Here is a 19,038-nt window from a genome sequence, read left to right as displayed (position 1 = left end):
AATAACTGACTAATACCCCGGTAAATATGCATGCATGAAAAGTGTGTTTGTGGGATAAGCTTTAAACCAACACAGATGAAAATGAAGCGTTAAAACCCAAATAACATTAAAGTGAGTTGTGTAATGAAAGTAAAAAATAAATGTATAATGTTTCTTTCAGTCATTCAACACATTTTCTTCACTCATTTCTATTCACACATGTACATCATGTGAAATTAAGGCGGCTTTGTGAGCTAAACAAGAAAAGTGTGTGTGTGTGTGTGTATGAATGTGTCAGCACTTTTCAAGCCTGATCAATAAAAGCTGACTGATCATCAGACCAATCTGCATTCAGACATCAGGGGGCCAAGCACTTTTAGAGACCTGCCGGCACCCTTAAGAGGAAACCATTCCCGATTTTCCGATATCCATGAGTCATTACACTGTATATGATGTTGTGATTTAGTGGTATCAGGCACTGTAATGGAGAAGTTATGGTATGGTATAAGAATTACAGCAAACTGAAGCAAATGAAAAAATAAAAGACATTATTTTAAGCATCTGTAAAAAATATAATTAAATATGTTGTGATATGTTGGGCTTTCTCTGTGTGGCCAGTAGCTTATGTGAGAAGCAAAGGTATTTAATAATGGAATAACAAAACGTCTACGCCTGGATTGTTATGGTTCTGGTCTGCATAAAGGAGGGAAAGCATAAAACACTGACAACCAACTGCAGGTTTCTCACTAACGTTTTTCTTCTGGTTAGGGTCATGGATGGTCCAGTGCTACCCTGAAATCCTGGATGCAGGACTGGAATACACCCTAGACAGTGTGCCAGCCAATCACTACATGTACTTACCTATGTTTTTACTTAATCACACCTAGGGCAGTTTAGAAAAGAGACTTTACCTACTGATCAAGATAGAATACTTAAAGAAAACCCAGACATGGCAGGAACATACTAAATTCCTATAAGACTGGAGGGTGACATTCAACTTAGGTCTCAAAGACCGCTGTTGCTGTGTAGCACCCACTGTACCACTATACTACATATGCCACTCATAAACAATTTTTTATCATCATTAGGAGTCAACTAAATAATGTTGGTGTATTTAGGACCAATTCAGTTGGACACTGTAGTGCTAAGACTGTGTGCATCTGCTTAGCTATAAAAACTCATTCCTAAAAGCTCCTAATTACCAGTACATCCCTAGGCAGTTTGGAACTCGGTAGTAAGTGTTGCAACCTGGGACAGATGCTTTATAGTTGGGACAAAACTTATAGTTAAACCAAGCATTTCTAGCAAGGTAACGTAGCAGGGCGGCACGGTGGCTCAGTGGGCAAGAAAGTCCTGGGTTCGAATTCCAGGTGAAGCGGGCCGTGTCTGCGTGGGTTTCCTTTCACAGTTCAAAGACATGCAGTCAGGTTAACTGGAGATGTGAGAGTGGATGAGTGTGTGGGTGTGCCTTGTGATGGACTGTGATGGCCGAGTGAACTGTACCCACTGTGGCACGGTGGGTGTCATTGTCTTGTATAGAAACGAGGATGACCCGTCCTACTGACCCATCCTACTGCCAAGGTTCTTCTTTGGAGATTCGGAGATTCCACTGCCCTGTGACGGGTTCTGGAGACCTAGATTTGTTTCATGTCTCTTGTCAGTATCTGTGAGAAGTTTGCATGTTCTCCCCATGTCTGTGTAGGTGTACTTCTATTTCCAATGGAAACGCAAAGGTGGATCAGCTGCTTGAATTTACCTCAAGGCTGGCATTGAGGCTTTGTGGGTAACACTGTGGAACGATCTGGGTCCTTTCTGTATGGAGTATGCATGTTTACTTTGTGTCCATGCGAGTTTCCTCAGGGAGCTCCGGATACAAATTTGTCCTAGGTGTGATTGTATGTGGGTCATTCCTACAATTCGATGCCTTTTGTGTCCCCAGTACTGATCATTATATTCATTAAGTAAATTTTAAACAATACAATTTTTAAACATCTTACTGAAATAATTAAGACTTTCAAATACTAAACACACTGTTTTATACACCCCCCCCCCCCCCCCCCCCCCCCCCAAAATAAAATGACTGTATACATACTGTTTTTATCTCTTAGATACCAGAGGTTTTCCCATGTCCCCAGTGCTGTACATTCTGATTTAGTGATGGATATATGAGGTTTAATCATGAAAGTATCTCAATGTCTTTCAATTCTGTTTAAAAGGTTTGCTTACGTCCCTTTAAACCTTGGATTTTTTTTCTTTATGAGTTTTATTTTATTGCTGATTATAAGGGTTTTTCACACGTCCCTCAAGTTGCCGTCCACCCTGTTATTTCTTACTACTGTCTCTTAAAATGAAGAGCAGTTTTACATACTGACATCATTTCCTGTAGCTCACATGATCTCTTTGGAAGGAAAACAACTGTGGAAGATGAGTGGCTAACTCCTCATTTTAATGTAGTTTTTTTCCACATTTTATCCTAAAAGTATTATATGGTCAACCATAACATGTCCACCCTGTAATGGGATATATGAGAAAAAGCAGTACGATTTGATCATTTTAAAAATTATCACACTAAAAAGCAGAGAATTCTTTGTCTGAATTCACTTTTATACTAGCATGGTTTTGCTTACTCGCTAGCTAATGGCTAATTTTATGTCAGAATGTCCACCCTGTTATGGTCCACCCTGTTACAACCTGATACGTATCAGGGTGGACGTCACAGTGTATATGAGGTGCATGTGTGATTTATATAGCTTTATTATTCAGTTTGGTTATAATAATAACAGAAATATTAATATTAGTGTGCATCCTTTAAAGAATGGCCTAAAGTGCAGCTGAAAAACAGAAACACAACAGTAGACATCCTGGGTCAGAGACTGCATGAAAATGTTTTAATAAAACCTATAGTTTGTGTGCTTGCTTGAGCTTGACCAGTATTAGTTTGGAAACATATAACATGTCCTTTTTATAAAAAAAACATGAAAAACAAATAAACAGAACAAAACAGTGTTTCATTTTCAAAAAGTTTTAAGGTCAATCCCAGGAATGACCCATGTGTGTGTGTGTGTGTGATGGACTGGCGACCTGTCACCTGTAAAAGGTGATTTTTACCCTTTGCTTAAAGCAGTGGTAGAACAGACAATGAATGAATGAATGACCTCTATGTGTGAGTAAGTAAATAGGTGTTTGAGTGTGTGTTGTCCTGTGATGGATTCCTGCATGTGTGGCGCCAGACTCACAGTGACCCTAAATAGTATTAGGTGGTCAGTAAAAATGAATAAATGAATAAATTAAACTGGGATTGAGAGGGTTATGTGGGTGCACAATTAACCAGGCACTTGACTTGAAGTCTAGTTGTTTTCCCTCTACTTGACTAGTAATGTAAGCCACATATTCGATACAGTATGTTCACTACTCCATTAAAGGTGCTGTTAAATTGTGTACACTTGACGGTCTCGGCTCTCCCTCCTCCTCTCCGTTGAGTTAATTGATCAGCGTAAACCCTCCAGATTCAGTAACTTGGCTTTCTTTGGAAAAGCTTTCCGGCTCATTAAAGATTTAAAGGAAATTTCAGTCACTCAGCGCCCACAGGAGATGCCGTTGCATTTTTACTCAGCGTCTTTGCTCTTTCCCGAATGTGATGGTAGCTCCTGCTACGCTGGATATACAACTAATGAGAAGAGAAAGCGAGAGAATGAGAGAGGTGTGTGTGTTAGAGAGAGATGTAAGAAAGAAAGATGTGAGGGAAAGTGAAAACAGGATCTCAGCTTAGCTAAGCAGAAAGATGAAGCCGTACCCGTTGCTGCATGCATATCTAAGCTCTTGTGGTGTTTGTGCATGTGTTTTTGAAGTTTCCCTTTGAGTTTTGGGTTGAACGAAGGTGTGGTTTGCGCTGACGGTACCGTCTGAGGAATAATACGCTCCATGTTGAAGTTCCAATGCACCAACAACTATAAATAACTGTGAGGGAGTATCTACACAGGCACCATGGGGAAACAAAACACATTTGGTCCAGATTGTTTGAGATTTCAGTTAAAAAAGCCATGTAATCCCCTCAGTATGTACAGAACTGACTGTTTGAATGTCGTCCTGCTTTGTTCCCGGAACATCTTAAGCCTGGTCTGGCTCTGTGTGTAATTTTGTGCCGTTTTATCATAAATTTTTCATGAGTCCGGACTGCTTTTTTGCTCTCTCATGGTCCCAGAGGAGGACGGGCCAATCCTGTAGTGTTTGTGTCAGTGTGCTATAATCCCCAGCTGCCTGTTTTTTGTGCCTCCTCAGGACTTCTGGGATTCCTCAAATTACTGCAGATTAAATGCTAATCCTCTGTACCATGAGGGCAACCTGGATTCTTTCAAAGGTTTAATTTGCATTTCTAAATGACTGATTAAACTGGTTTACGTTTTGTTAAGCACGCCAATTATTCAAAAGGCAAAAACTGAACAAAAAAGATTCATTCATTTTGGGTTTGATCTGTTGGTCAGTGTTGAGATTGTACAACACGAGTTTAAAATATATACAGTATTTCATGTATTATAATTATAAATACAACGTTTGTACAATTAATTTTAACTGGCCTGTACTAGGGTGACCCAGTGGCTTGGTGGGTAACACTTATGCCTCACAGCAAGAAGGTCCTGGGGGGGGGGGGGGGCGGGGGGGGGTGACTGGACTATGTCTTCAAACGCTGTGTAAGGACCCTGATTGGCAGATAGAGATGCACCTGTGCAGAGCACATAGGTGAAAAAAGGGTTCCACTAAGGGCGGGAGAAAAAGTGGAGAAAATGCATAAATAAAATAGAAAAAAATGTGTTTGCCCTGTGATGGACTGGCAACCTATCTATGGTGTTTTCTGCTTTTCACCCAGTGAATTGGACCCATCGTGACCATAAATAGGATAAAGTAGTGGTAAAACAGATATTGATGCTACTAGACAGTTGTATGAATCTTGTCACGTACAATTGACGAGTGCATATGCGGATCAGCACTGTGTACGGAGAGACACACCCTGATCCGCACTCTTTTCTCGTCTCTGTGCAGGCGCCATCAATCACCCAGCAGAGGTCATACAACACGAGTTTAAAATATATATTTCATGTATTATAATTATAAATACAACGTTTGTACAATTAATTTTAACTGGCCTGTACTAGGGTGACCCAGTGGCTTGGTGGGTAACACTTATGCCTCACAGCAAGAAGGTCCTGGGTTTAATTCTCAGGTGGAGTGGTCTGGGTCTGGAGTTTGCATGTTCTTCCCATGTCTGGGTGCTCCAGTTTTAGCTGGCATAATTGGTGGGGGCGACCGGACTATGTCTTCAAACGCTGTGTAAGGACCCTGATTGGCAGATAGAGATGCACCTGTGCAGAGCACATAGGTGAAAAAAGGGTTCCGCTAAGGGCTGCGCGCAGGTCGGAGGAGGCGTGAGCAGCAAGATTGCCACCTCGACTGCAATCAGGGATCCCCAGCAGCGGGAGACAAAGTGGAGAAAATGCATAAATAAAATAGAAAAAAATGTGTTTGCCCTGTGATGGACTGGCAACCTATCTAGGGTGTTTTCTGCTTTTCACCCAGTGAATTGGACCCATCATGACCCTAAATGGGATAAAGTAGTGGTAAAACAGGTATTGATACTACTAGACAGTTGTATGAATCTTGTCACCTACAATTGACGAGTGCATATGCGGATCAGCACTGTGTACGGAGAGACACACACTGATCCGCACTCCTTCCTCGTATCTGTGCAGGCGCCATCGATCAGCCAGCAGAGGTCGTAGTGCATCAGTCATGAGAGAGTCCCTATCTGGCTTAATATCCCACCTCTATATGAACAACAGGCCAATCGTTGTTCATGTGGTCGCTCAGCCCAGCCGGCAGGTATTCGAGATCCCAGCTCTGGTGTTCTAGCGTGTGTTTTTACCGCTGCGCCACCTAAGCGGCCATACATGTATATTATTAATACATATTTATTTATGTGTATTATATATTTATTATAACATTTTTCCCTAAACATTTGTTATGCTCTCGATTTACATTAATTAATTCTAACAAAACACAGGACGCTACAATAATTACAGACACTTTTTAAATTCTTGTGGGGAGCCTTTCCAGATAAGTGTAGGAACTTCATAAATGTGCATGGTTTCAGAAATGGGATGTAGCACATGGTCAGGTATCCACATAATTTTGTCCTGTTGGTGTAATGAGTAAAACTACTATGATTATACTTAAATCATGGGTATCACTCTCACTCTCTCACTTTCTTAACCGCTAATCCAATTAGGGTCGCGAGTGGGTGCTGAAGCCTATCCCAGCTTTTCAATGGGCGCACATAGTAACACCCTGGATGGGGTGCCAGTCCATCGCAGGGCAGACACATACACACACACATACCCATTCACCTGTAGGGCAATTCAGTGTCTCCAATTAACCTGACTGCATGTTTTTGGACTGTGGGAGGAAACCCACACAGACACGGGGAGAACATGCAAACTCTGCACAGAAAGGACCCGAACCTGTCAGCCTGGGTATCGAACCCAGGTCCTTCGTGCCGCCCTCATGGGTATCACTGAGCTGTGAAAGATGGCTGATAGTCACCACACAGTTTTAATGGCTAAATTGCGTCTTTTTATTCCTTATTCCCCTAAGTGTAATAGCTTCTTAACCCTTGAGAATAATTTACAGTGCCTCAAAGCTAGATTCCTAGTAGATTTTTCGTAGTCTGGGTCAAAGAATAACATGGTTTACCTTTTTACTAACTAAAATGTACTGTATATTGGCTTTGAAATTGTATTTGCCGACCGTTTGCTTGGTGTGTGGGTGGATATAAGGACTGTAGGCTACACACATGCTGTTTTAAAGAGAAATTAAAGTAGATATAGTAGTGTTTACAGTTTCATTTAAAGGCACATATTGCAGGACAATAGCTGCATTCCACTCTGATCACCAGTCATGCAATATGAATTAACAGGATTAGCAGGACATGCAGAGAGTCAATACAACAGCCCCGAAATTCCCTAAAGCTTCAGTCAGGAACTGCTGAACAAGCAGCCTGGTTGCAGCTGCACTAGTGCAGTGTTTATTAGCACAGAGCCTAGATGTACAGATGGAGCTAGGGATGAGCCAGTCCAATTTTGTCCATAGTGCCTATATTAATATCACATGTCTGATACTGACATTCTCACAGTAACACAAACCAGATCTCTGCAAGATTTAACCACTTAGTTAGATAAAACTGTTCAAAGCATAATGGCAACCAGCTTTAAGACAATAAGACAGTTTGTTTATATAGATTGTCAAATTCAATCTAATATTAATCCAGCATTTTAATCCAGTCATGCTGCTCAGATTAGGTTTGATTAATAAAATATAAAAGGTTCATAAATGTGCATTTTATTATAAACATTAATTAATAAATAGACAAATTAATATTATTACAAAGAAACCATTTCAATCATTTCAAGGGTGTGAGGGGAGACCTATACAAGAATTCAGTATAGGGACGACACCTTCATACCTAAGTAGGCAGGTTGAGAATATGAAGCTTGTCATGTACATTAATTCATATTTCGTATCTGCATTTTGCATGTCAGGGTCACAGTTACGTTGGGGGCAGGGTGGGAATACAAACCTGACAGGTGGTATAAATGCTAAATGCTAACAGGGCATCACACATTTACTAATTTATTTCAAACTAGCACTACCGAGTGTGCAGCAAGTGTGATTTTTGAAGAGAAAATACCAGGCACAAGACACAAACAAGACATACTATATGAGTAATTGCAATTTTTTGTATGTAAATTATATATATAAATCCCCCACACCTTTGTGACATTTACCTACCTGGCAACCTACATGCCTACCTACCCACTTACCTACCAAACCTACATTACCTAAATTTACAACACTTCTTACCTATGTACTTACCTAAATTCCTAGTACCTACCATACCTACCTACAATATCTCCCACACTATATCCTACCTCCATCCCTTCCCAATAAACTACCTACCATACATTCCTATCTACTCATCTACCTACACATGTACTGTACCTACCAACTGGTAAGTAGGTACCTATGTTCTTAACATACTAAACTGGCTAGGTGAATTTTGGATGTACCTACTAACCAATCTATGTATCAACCTAATCAATAAACTTACAACCAACTAAGCAACTACACAGGACAGTACCTAACTACCTACATGTTTTTCTCCCTACAAAAATACTTCTTCTGACTGAGTGACCGAATAACAGACTGACCTATTTACCTGACTACCTACCCACTTATTGCAACATGTACCCATATACCAGTCTGTCTTACTAACCAACCAACCAACCAGCCAGCCAGACAGACAACCAACCAGCCAGCCAACCGACCAACCAGCCTGCCAACCAGCCAGCCAGCTAGGAAGACAGACAACCAACCGACTAAATAATATAACAAATATTAACAGACTGACTATTTACCTGACTACCTACCCACTTATTGCAACATATACCTATATACCTGCCAACCAACCATTTACATTTTCGGCATTTAGCAGTTATGACTGAACACAATTTTGAGCAATTGAGGGTTAAGGGCCTTGCTCAGGGACCCAACAGTGGCAACTTGGTGGTGGTGGGGTTTGAACCGGCAACCTTTTGATTACTAGTCCAGTACCTTAACCACTGAGCCATCACTGCCACTATCACTGAGCTAACCAGCCTGTCAACCAATCAGCCAGCCAGACAACCAACCAGCCAACCAACCAACCGACTAAATAACATAACAAATATTAACAGACTGATTATTTAACAGACTGACTACCTACCTACTTATTGCAACATTTACCTATATACCTGTCTGCCTAACTAACCAACCATCCAGCCAACCAACCAACCAGCCTGCACACAAGTCAGCCAGCCAGACAACCAACCAGCCAGCCAGACAACCAACTAACCAACCAGCCTGCACACAAGTCAGCCAGCCAGACAACCAACCAGCCAGCCAGACAACCAACCAACTAAATAATATCAAAGTAAATACTAAAGTAAATACCAACTAACTACAATTAGTCAGGAAGTTGTTTTCCATATTAAAACCAGGTATTTTGAAACTTCTTGTTTTATAAGAAGCCTTATGGTCTCTGTCTGTGCTCTGTAAAATGAGATAGGAGCACTTTGCTGAAGCTGCAAGCCAGCAGCTGCTGCATGACTGCCGGCCTTGAGGGAGCTGGTTTCCCTTTAATTACCTCACGTGGCAGGAGAAAAGAGGTCCACCTTGCCATGTAGAAAAACTAATGTTACACAGCCCACAGCTACACAGACACGGTCCTTTAAACAGCTACTGACTGAGCATATATTTAAGAGCTGCTGTAAAACTTAAAGACTTGACGTATACTAAAGATTCAGAGATGATGGATAAAGTGTTGTAAATGTCACCTCAGACAGAGTAGGTAATGAATAGATGCTCAGGGGTTGAGAAGTGTTCATATTATGAGTCGTGTTTAGTATATAGTATAGTCCAAAGATTATACAAATTAGCTTTGTGTAAATCATATTTCCAAGGTTGCCAGGTATGTCCTGACTAGCATCACAAAAATATGAGTATCTTTTGGTCCTGTGTGTCCTCCTCGTTTCTACACTCACTGTCCATTTTATCAGCTCCACTATGGTATACAGAAGCACTTTGTAGTTCTACAATTACTGACTGCAGTCCATCTGTTTCTCTACATGCTTTTTCATGTTTTTACCCTGTTCTTCAATGGTCAGGACCCCCACAGAGTAGGTATTTGGGTGGTGGATCATTCTCAGCACTGCACTGACACTGAAATGGTGGTGTGTTAGTGTGTGTTGTGTTGGTATGAGTGGATCAGACACAGCAGCGCTGATGGAGTTTTTAAACACCGTGTCCACTCACTGTCCACTCTATTAGACACTCCTACCTAGTTGGTCCACCTTGTAGATGTAAAGTCAGAGACGATCACTCATCTATTGCTACTGTTTGAGTTGGTCATCTTCTAGACCTTCATCAGTGGTCACAGGACGCTGTCGACGGGGCGTTGTTTGCTGGATATTTTTTAGGTTGGTGGACTATTCTCTGTCCAGCAGTGACTGTGAGGTGTTTAAAAACTACTACATATTTGTAGCATAAAGACTTAAATTACTTCTACTGATGCTTGTAACCAGGATCTCTGTAGAAGAACCACATGTGTATGTTTAGAGAATTGCTGTTTTGGTAAAATTTTGGACATGTTCAATTGTTAGAAAACACAGTATGCAGTAGGGCAGTGATAGCTCAGTGGTTAAGGTACTGGACTAGTAACCAAAAGGTTGCCGGTTCAAGCCTCACTACCACCAAGTTGCCACTGTTGGGCCCCTGAGCAAGGTCCTTAACCCTCAATTTGCTCAAAATTGTGTTCAGTCATAATCGTAAGTCGCTTTGGATAAAAGTGTCTGCTAAATGCCGAAAATGTAAATGTAAATGCAGTTCATTCAGTAGAATTAAAATGAGAAAAAATTCAAAAGGTAAAGATTTTTAAAAGATGGAGGGTAGAAATATGACATTTAACTAATTTGTGACATCCTGTGGATCATTAGTATGACCAACTGCTAATGTTTGTCTGTGAAGATTGCAGGGTCAATCTACAGACACAATCAACCGTGTCTGAGGGAGGGAATGTCAGATGGGGAGACACCTCTGCAACAGTGACACCTACTAGTGGCAAAAACCCACTGAGCCTGGTGTGTTCATCCTTGCCTCTAGAGCTTGCTGCACACTGTTAAACTGCTTCCAATCAAAATGAGAGTAAAATAAATGGAAGTAGCATGATCTCTTCACTTATATGAACTCAGTCCAGTCTGGAATTAAGACGAATTTTATAGCACAGTTATAAAAAGTGCTGGAACACCAGCAGTGATTTGTGCTTTTTAAATGTACGTTTAAATGTACGTTTAAAAGTACCACTAGGGTGTGAAAGAATCAATTGTCTGTTCACCGACACGGGTCCCTGCTCAGGATCAAACACAGTACTTAGTGCCGTGTCCCCTGTTATCAGTGACGGGATTCCTGTCAGACTAACAGCTGTAAGGTTTTAGGACAAGAACCACCTGGAGGAGCAGATGGCCTGGATTTGTTCACTGAGAGGAGGATTGAGGATTTGAGGTAACACAGGTTCATCATGCTAAGATTAGATTTCAGGCTGGAATGCTGCTTGGTATGGAGCTGTACCGGAATGTTCTTATTAACGTCATAACTGGTCATAACTTCTATTTGCCTAGCAGGTGGGATTAACACATCTGTCAGGTCTCATGCATTGGAAGAAGGTTTCATGCCACACTCTTATTAAGGTGTATTTAGTGACAGCTTTGCTTGCCATGTGGTGTCTGGTCGCAAGCTGGCATAGGTGGTAATTGGTGCCGCTTAGTGGTACCATACAAGGTGTTAATCATTACAAATGATTGTTCCTCCTAACTCAGCTGTCTACTGGTGCCCAGTCGGTTCTCTCTTAAGCATTGTGTGTGTGTGTGAGCAAGAGTGGGAGATATGTGACAGTTGTTAACTGCAGTTAGAACATCATGCAAACATATGATGTCACATAGTTCTGGGGTCAAAGCGAGGTTGCCTCGCCTTAGACAGAATCAGAATGTACAGCTACAAATACATTTTAGTCTAACACTTAGTTAATCAAGGTTAATTAAAGATTAATCATCCATTTCATGACCCTGTTAGCTCCTACAGAACTGCTTAAATCAAGTTAAGTTGATAAACACTGAATGGCACATAAGAACCCCAAGTGGCAACATAAAGATCTTAATGGCATATGTGAGTGGACCTTATAAGGTAATCCAGCCCCAACTTAATTAAGCTTAAACAGGGCAAGAAATTAGATAATAATATATACAGTATATACAGTGTATCACAAAAGTGAGTACACCCCTCACATTTCTGCAGATATTTAAGTATATCTTTTCATGGGACAACACTGACAAAATGACACTTTGACACAATGAAAAGTAGTCTGTGTGCAGCTTATATAACAGTGTAAATTTATTCTTCCCTCAAAATAACTCAATATACAGCCATTAATGTCTAAACCACCGGCAACAAAAGTGAGTACACCCCTAAGAGACTACACCCCTAAATGTCCAAATTGAGCACTGCTTGTCATTTTCCCTCCAAAATGTCATGTGATTTGTTAGTGTTACTAGGTCTCAGGTGTGCATAGGGAGCAGGTGTGTTCAATTTAGTAGTACAGCTCTCACACTCTCTCATACTGGTCACTGAAAGTTCCAACATGGCACCTCATGGCAAAGAACTCTCTGAGGATCTTAAAAGACGAATTGTTGCGCTACATGAAGATGGCCAAGGCTACAAGAAGATTGCCAACACCCTGAAACTGAGCTGCAGCACAGTGGCCAAGATCATCCAGCGTTTTAAAAGAGCAGGGTCCACTCAGAACAGACCTCGCGTTGGTCGTCCAAAGAAGCTGAGTGCACGTGCTCAGCGTCACATGCAAGTGCTGTTTTTGAAAGATAGGTGCAGGAGTGCTATCAGCATTGCTGCAGAGATTGAAAAGGTGGGGGGTCAGCCTGTCAGTGCTCAGACCATACGCCGCACACTACATCAAATTGGTCTGCATGGCTGTCACCCCAGAAGGAAGCCTCTTCTGAAGTCTCTACACAAGAAAGCCCGCAAACAGTTTGCTGAAGACATGTCAACAAAGGACATGGATTACTGGAACCATGTCCTATGGTCTGATGAGACCAAGATTAATTTGTTTGGTTCAGATGTGCATAGGGAGCAGGTGTGTTCAATTTAGTAGTACAGCTCTCACACTCTCTCATACTGGTCACTGAAAGTTCCAACATGGCACCTCATGGCAAAGAACTCTCTGAGGATCTTAAAAGACGAATTGTTGCGCTACATGAAGATGGCCAAGGCTACAAGAAGATTGCAAACACCCTGAAACTGAGCTGCAGCACATCTAGAAGATGACCAACTCAAGAAGGTCTAGAAGATGACCAACTCAAACAGCAGCAATAAATGAGTGATTGTCTCTGACTTCTACAAGGTGGACCAACTAGGTAGGAGTGTCTAATAAAGTGGACATGGTATTTGAAAACTCCAGCAGCGCTGCTGTGTCTGATCCACTCATACCAGCACAACACACACTAACACACCACCACCATGTCACTGCAGTGCTGAGAATGATCCACCACCTAAATAATATCTGATTTGTGGTGGTCCTGTGGGGGTCCTGACCATTGAAGAACAGGGTGAAAGTGGCTAAAAAAGTATGTAGAGAAACAGATGGACTACAGTCAGTAATTGTAGAACTACAAGTGCTTCTATATGGTAAGTGGAGCTGATTAAATGGACAGTGAGTGTAGAAACAAGGAGGTGGTTTGAATGTTATGGCTGATTTATGGTATACAGTATATATAATGTATATACAATGCATATATACTGTCTGTGTGTATATATATACAGTGTATCACAAAAGTGAGTACACCCCTCACATTTCTGCAGATATTTAAGTATATCTTTTCATGGGACAACACTGACAAAATGACACTTTGACACAATGAAAAGTAGTCTGTGTGCAGCTTATATAACAGTGTAAATTTATTCTTCCCTCAAAATAACTCAATATACAGCCATTAATGTCTAAACCACCGGCAACAAAAGTGAGTACACCCCTTAGTGAAAGTTCCTGAAGTGTCAATATTTTGTGTGGCCACCATTATTTCCCAGAACTGCCTTAACTCTCCTGGGCATGGAGTTTACCAGAGCTTCACAGGTTGCCACTGGAATGCTTTTCCACTCCTCCATGACGACATCACGGAGCTGGCGGATATTCGAGACTTTGGGGCATCCTCAAGCGGAAGGTGGAGGAGCGCGAAGATGTTCTATTGGGTTTAGGTCTGGAGACATGCTTGGCCAGTCCATCACCTTTACCCTCAGCCTCTTCAATAAAGCAGTGGTCGTCCTAGAGGTGTGTTTGGAGTCATTATCATGCTGGAACACTGCCCTGCGACCCAGTTTCCGCAGGGAGGGGATCATGCTCTGCTTCAGTATTTCACAGTACATATTGGAGTTCATGTGTCCCTCAATGAAATGTAACTCCCCAACACCTGCTGCACTCTTGCAGCCCCAGACCATGGCATTCCCACCACCATGCTTGACTGTAGGCATGACACACTTATCTTTGTACTCCTCACCTGATTGCCGCCACACATGCTTGAGACCATCTGAACCAAACAAATTAATCTTGGTCTCATCAGACCATAGGACATGGTTCCAGTAATCCATGTCCTTTGTTGACATGTCTTCAGCAAACTGTTTGTGGGCTTTCTTGTGTAGAGACTTCAGAAGAGGCTTCCTTCTGGGGTGACAGCCATGCAGACCAATTTGATGTAGTGTGCGGCGTATGGTCTGAGCACTGACAGGCTGACCCCCCACCTTTTCAATCTCTGCAGCAATGCTGACAGCACTCCTGCGCCTATCTTTCAAAGACAGCAGTTGGATGTGATGCTGAGCACGTGCACTCAGCTTCTTTGGACGACCAACGCGAGGTCTGTTCTGAGTGGACCCTGCTCTTTTAAAACGCTGGATGATCTTGGCCACTGTGCTGCAGCTCAGTTTCAGGGTGTTTGCAATCTTCTTGTAGCCTTGGCCATCTTCATGTAGCGCAACAATTCGTCTTTTAAGATCCTCAGAGAGTTCTTTGCCATGAGGTGCCATGTTGGAACTTTCAGTGACCAGTATGAGAGAGTGTGAGAGCTGTACTACTAAATTGAACACACCTGCTCCCTATGCACACCTGAGACCTAGTAACACTAACAAATCACATGACATTTTGGAGGGAAAATGACAAGCAGTGCTCAATTTGGACATTTAGGGGTGTAGTCTCTTAGGGGTGTACTCACTTTTGTTGCCAGTGGTTTAGACATTAATGGCTGTATATTGAGTTATTTTGAGGGAAGAATAAATTTACACTGTTATATAAGCTGCACACAGACTACTTTTCATTGTGTCAAAGTGTCATTTTGTCAGTGTTGTCCCATGAAAAGATATACTTAAATATCTGCAGAAATGTGAGGGGTGTACTCACTTTTGTGATACACTGTATATATACTGTATATATATATACAGTTTTTTTAAATGCATGGCTTGCATCTCACCATTTTTCAAACTGGTATTAAAACGTGTCGAGGGTGGCACGGTGGCTCGTCTCATAACAAGGTCCTGGCTTCGATTCCCAGGTGGAGCCACCGTGCTAATATGTGTATATATATATATATATATATATATATATATATATATATATATACAGTTTTTTTAAATGCATGGCTTGCATCTCACCATTTTACAAACTGGTATTAAAACGTGTCGAGGGTGGCACGGTGGCTCGTCTCATAACAAGGTCCTGGCTTCGATTCCCAGATGGAGCCACCGTGCTAATATGTGTATATATACTGTATATACAGTATATATATATATACATATTAGTCCATCTATATTTTAGGATTATACCTGGAAACCTAATCTTTAATCTGTGTCAAGGTGGAATGTAATAAACACATGAAGCCATGTCTGCACTCACACGGTGCCCTACTGACATACTCACATCCCAAAACCAGACTCAATTCAGAAACCTGCTGGGGGGATTAACTCTGGTAATGCGGCTGTTAACGTCTTACTCTGAGGATACAGCTGGAATTAAGAGGTCAGAGGTAACCACATGACAACGCACAGGCCAAGCCGTTTAGCCACAGTGTCAGCAGAATACTAGAGCCAATTTTATCAGCCAGTCACAGTAGTGGGTATAAATCTACTAGTTAATCTGAAAAGTCAGCGTACTGATGGAAAATTACACCTAACTGATAGTAATGGTTCCATTTAATGCATCTCAGCAGCGTCTTACTTATATTAGTATCAACATTCACATGAGTTTTATTCAAAATCAAACTCATTTACCTGACATTAAATTCATATGTTTATTAAGTACAAGTCCAGACTGTCCAGGTTGCCAGAATCATCTGCAATAAGCAAGAACATTGTATTAGCGCTGCCAACAATTATAATGGAGTTTTCTAATTTTACTTTTAATTCAAATGCTAGCAATTATGTACCTTATGGTGATGTGTTCCTTGTAAGCAGTTTATACCTCCAGCTGCAGTTTTTCCTAATTTCGGGCTGTCAGATTTAAAAAAAAAATTAAATTAAACTATTCTCCTGAAATAAACTGATAAAGCATTTTTAAAATTATCAGGAGTATGTGCATTATCAGTAAAGAAAAAGATATTATTTAAAAATCCAGACTGGTCGCAGGGTTGCCAAAACCATAAGAAATAAGCCGAACGATTTTATTAGCAAAGCTATATGCTTAAACAATATAATAAGCATTTACTGTTTATTCTAGACAAGATTGCTGCATTGATATTTATAAAGCGTTTTTAGAATTAGCAGGAGTATGTGCATGACCAGTAAAGAAAAAAAGCATTATTCAAAAGTCCTGACTGGTCGCTGGGTTGCCAAAACCATAAAAAATAAGCAAGAACGATTTTATTAGCAAAGCTATATGCTTAAACAATATAATAAACATTTACTGTTTATTCTAGACAAAATTTTGCATTGATATTTATAAAGAATTTTTAGAATTAGCAGGAGTATGTGCATGATCAGTAAAGAAAAAAAGCATTATTCAAAAGTCCTGACTGGTCGCAGGGTTGCCAAAACCACATAAAATAAGCAAGAACGATTTTATTAGCACTGCTATATGCTTAAACAATATAACAAACATTAACTGTTTATTCTAGACAAGATTTCGCATTGATATTTATAAAGCATTTTTTTTAATTAGCAGGAGCATGTGCATGACCAGAAAAAAACAAACTCACTTACCCGATAGGTTTATTACTCAAAAGCCCAGACTCACAGGGTTGCCAAATTCAGATAAGATAAGCAACAACATTTTTATTAGCACTGCCTAATTTATATTGTTAAATTACTGCATTAACTGTTTCTGCTGGACAATAATTTATCAGTTATACTTAAAATATGTGGGTGTGTATGTATTTTATGGTCACCTGCTGCTTGTAAGCAGTTCATAAGTCTAAAGTTTATAGTTTTCTTCTGATTAAAGCTTTCTGGCTGTCAGTTTTTTTCCTTTTAAATTAAATGAAAACTATCCTCCAGAAACAAGAACTTGCCTTCATGTAAACACAAATTAATAAATTATTTCATAGAATTAGCAGGAGTATGGGCATGATCAGCAAAAAAACCAAACTTATTTACCTAACATTAAATCCATAAATTCATTACTTAAAAGTCCTGACAGTGACCAGTCTCAGGGTTGCCAAAACCACCTAAAATAAGCACTAACATTTTTATTAGCGCTTCCTAATTCATATTGTTAAATAATATGCATTGAATGTTTATGTTGGACAAGATTTTAGCATTTATACCTAAAATATGTGAGTGTGAATCTATTTTATGGTCAACTGACACCTGTAAGCAGTTCATAAGTCTAAAGTTTAGGATTTTCTTCTGGTTAAAGCGTTCTAGCTGTCCGTTTTTTCTTTTAAATTAAATGTAAACTATGCTCCTCAAAACAAGAACTTGCCTTTAAGTAAACATAAACGAATAAAGCATTTATATAATTAGCAGGAGTGCATGTACATGATCAGTAAAGAAAAACTCAAACTCATTTATCTGACATAAATCCATACTTTCATTACTCAGTCCCGGTTGCAGGGTTGCCAAAACCACCCTAAATAAGCAAGAACATTTGTTTAGCACCGCCTAATTCATATTGTCTTTTAAATTAAATGTAAACTATCATCCTGAAACAAGCACTTGCCTTTAAGTAAACACGAACTGATAAAGCATTTTTAGAATTAGCAGTGGTATGTGTATGATTAGTAAATACAAAATCAAACTAATTTACCTGACATTAAATCCATACGTTCATTACTCATTACTCAGGGTTGCCAAAACCACCTAAAACAAGCATGGACATTTTGTTAGCGCTTCCTAATTCATATGTTTTATGCTGTTTATGCTGGACGAGATTATAGCATGTATACTTAAAATATGTTAGTGTGGATCTATTTTATGGTAAGCTGCTGCCTGTAAGCAGTTAATACCTCTAAAGTTTAGGATTTTCTTTTGATTAAAGCTTTCTGGCTGTCAGTTATTTTTTCTTTTCAATTAAATGTAAACTATCCTCCTGAAACAAGCACTTGCCTTCAAGTAAACACAAATTAATGAATTATTTTATAAAATTAGCAGTAGTATGTGCATGATCAGCAAAAAAAAAAAAAGAAGCAAACTAATTTACCTGACATTAAATCCATACGTTTGTTACTTAAAAGTTCGGACCAGTCTCCGGGTTGCCAAAACCACCCTAAATAAGCAAGAACATTTGTATTAGCACCGCCTAATTCATATTGTCTTTTAAATTAAATGTAAACTATCATCCTGAAACAAGCACTTGCCTTTAACTAAACACAAACTGATAAAGCATTTAAGAATTAGCAGTAGCATGTGTATGATTAATAAATACAAAATCAAACTAATTTACCTGATATTAAATCCATACGTTCATTACTCATTACTCAGGGTTGCCAAAACCACCTAAAACAAGCATGGACATTTTGTAAGCACTGCCTAATTTATATGTTGAAATAATATGCATTGACTGTTTATGCTGGACAATAATTAAGCATTTATACTTAAAATATGTGGGTGTGGATCTCTTTTTTGGTCAGTTTTATGGTCTGTTGCCTGTAAGTTATTCATACCTCCAAAGTTGCTGCTTTTTTTGATTAAAGCTTTCTGACTGTCGGATGTTTTCCTTTTAAATTAAATGTAAACTATCCTCCTGAAACAAGCACTTGCCTTTAAACAAACACAAACTGATAAAGCGTTTTATAGAATTTAAGACTTTTTTTGTTTTAGTTCTAGCATAAATGAAGCAGAAATGTTTTTATTTGACATTGTCATATTTATACATGAAGTGTTTTTAAAATAAAATATTTCAAATAAAATCATTCAGTTTAAACTTCTATA

The 19,038-nt window shown here is 39.8% G+C and overlaps 1 protein-coding gene and 1 long non-coding RNA gene across 4 annotated transcripts in view; one reads left to right on the top strand and one right to left on the bottom strand.

Moving 5' to 3' along the window:
* ntng2a (netrin g2a) overlaps nt 1-19,038 on the top strand; it is a 121,048-nt gene that overhangs the window by 8,352 nt on the left and 93,658 nt on the right. The window lies entirely within an intron of this gene.
* On the bottom strand, nt 2,859-18,605 carry LOC134318269 (uncharacterized). Of its 3 annotated transcripts, XR_010013370.1 has the most exons (6): nt 18,551-18,605; nt 18,308-18,373; nt 17,915-17,967; nt 16,098-16,161; nt 15,943-16,004; nt 2,859-3,646 (listed from the first exon to the last, which is right to left on the bottom strand). It is a non-coding gene; the product is annotated as an uncharacterized LOC134318269 (long non-coding RNA). The 3 variants fall into 3 exon arrangements; XR_010013369.1 differs by lacking the exon at nt 17,915-17,967; XR_010013368.1 differs by lacking the exons at nt 17,915-17,967; nt 18,308-18,373; nt 18,551-18,605 and having other exon boundaries at nt 16,098-16,557.

Source organism: Trichomycterus rosablanca, chromosome 7, assembly GCF_030014385.1.
Source record: "Trichomycterus rosablanca isolate fTriRos1 chromosome 7, fTriRos1.hap1, whole genome shotgun sequence".
Classification (NCBI taxonomy): Eukaryota; Metazoa; Chordata; class Actinopteri; order Siluriformes; family Trichomycteridae; genus Trichomycterus; species Trichomycterus rosablanca.
The sequence above is the reverse complement of the archived record's forward strand: the minus strand, read 5'-3'. Positions and strand labels throughout refer to the sequence as shown.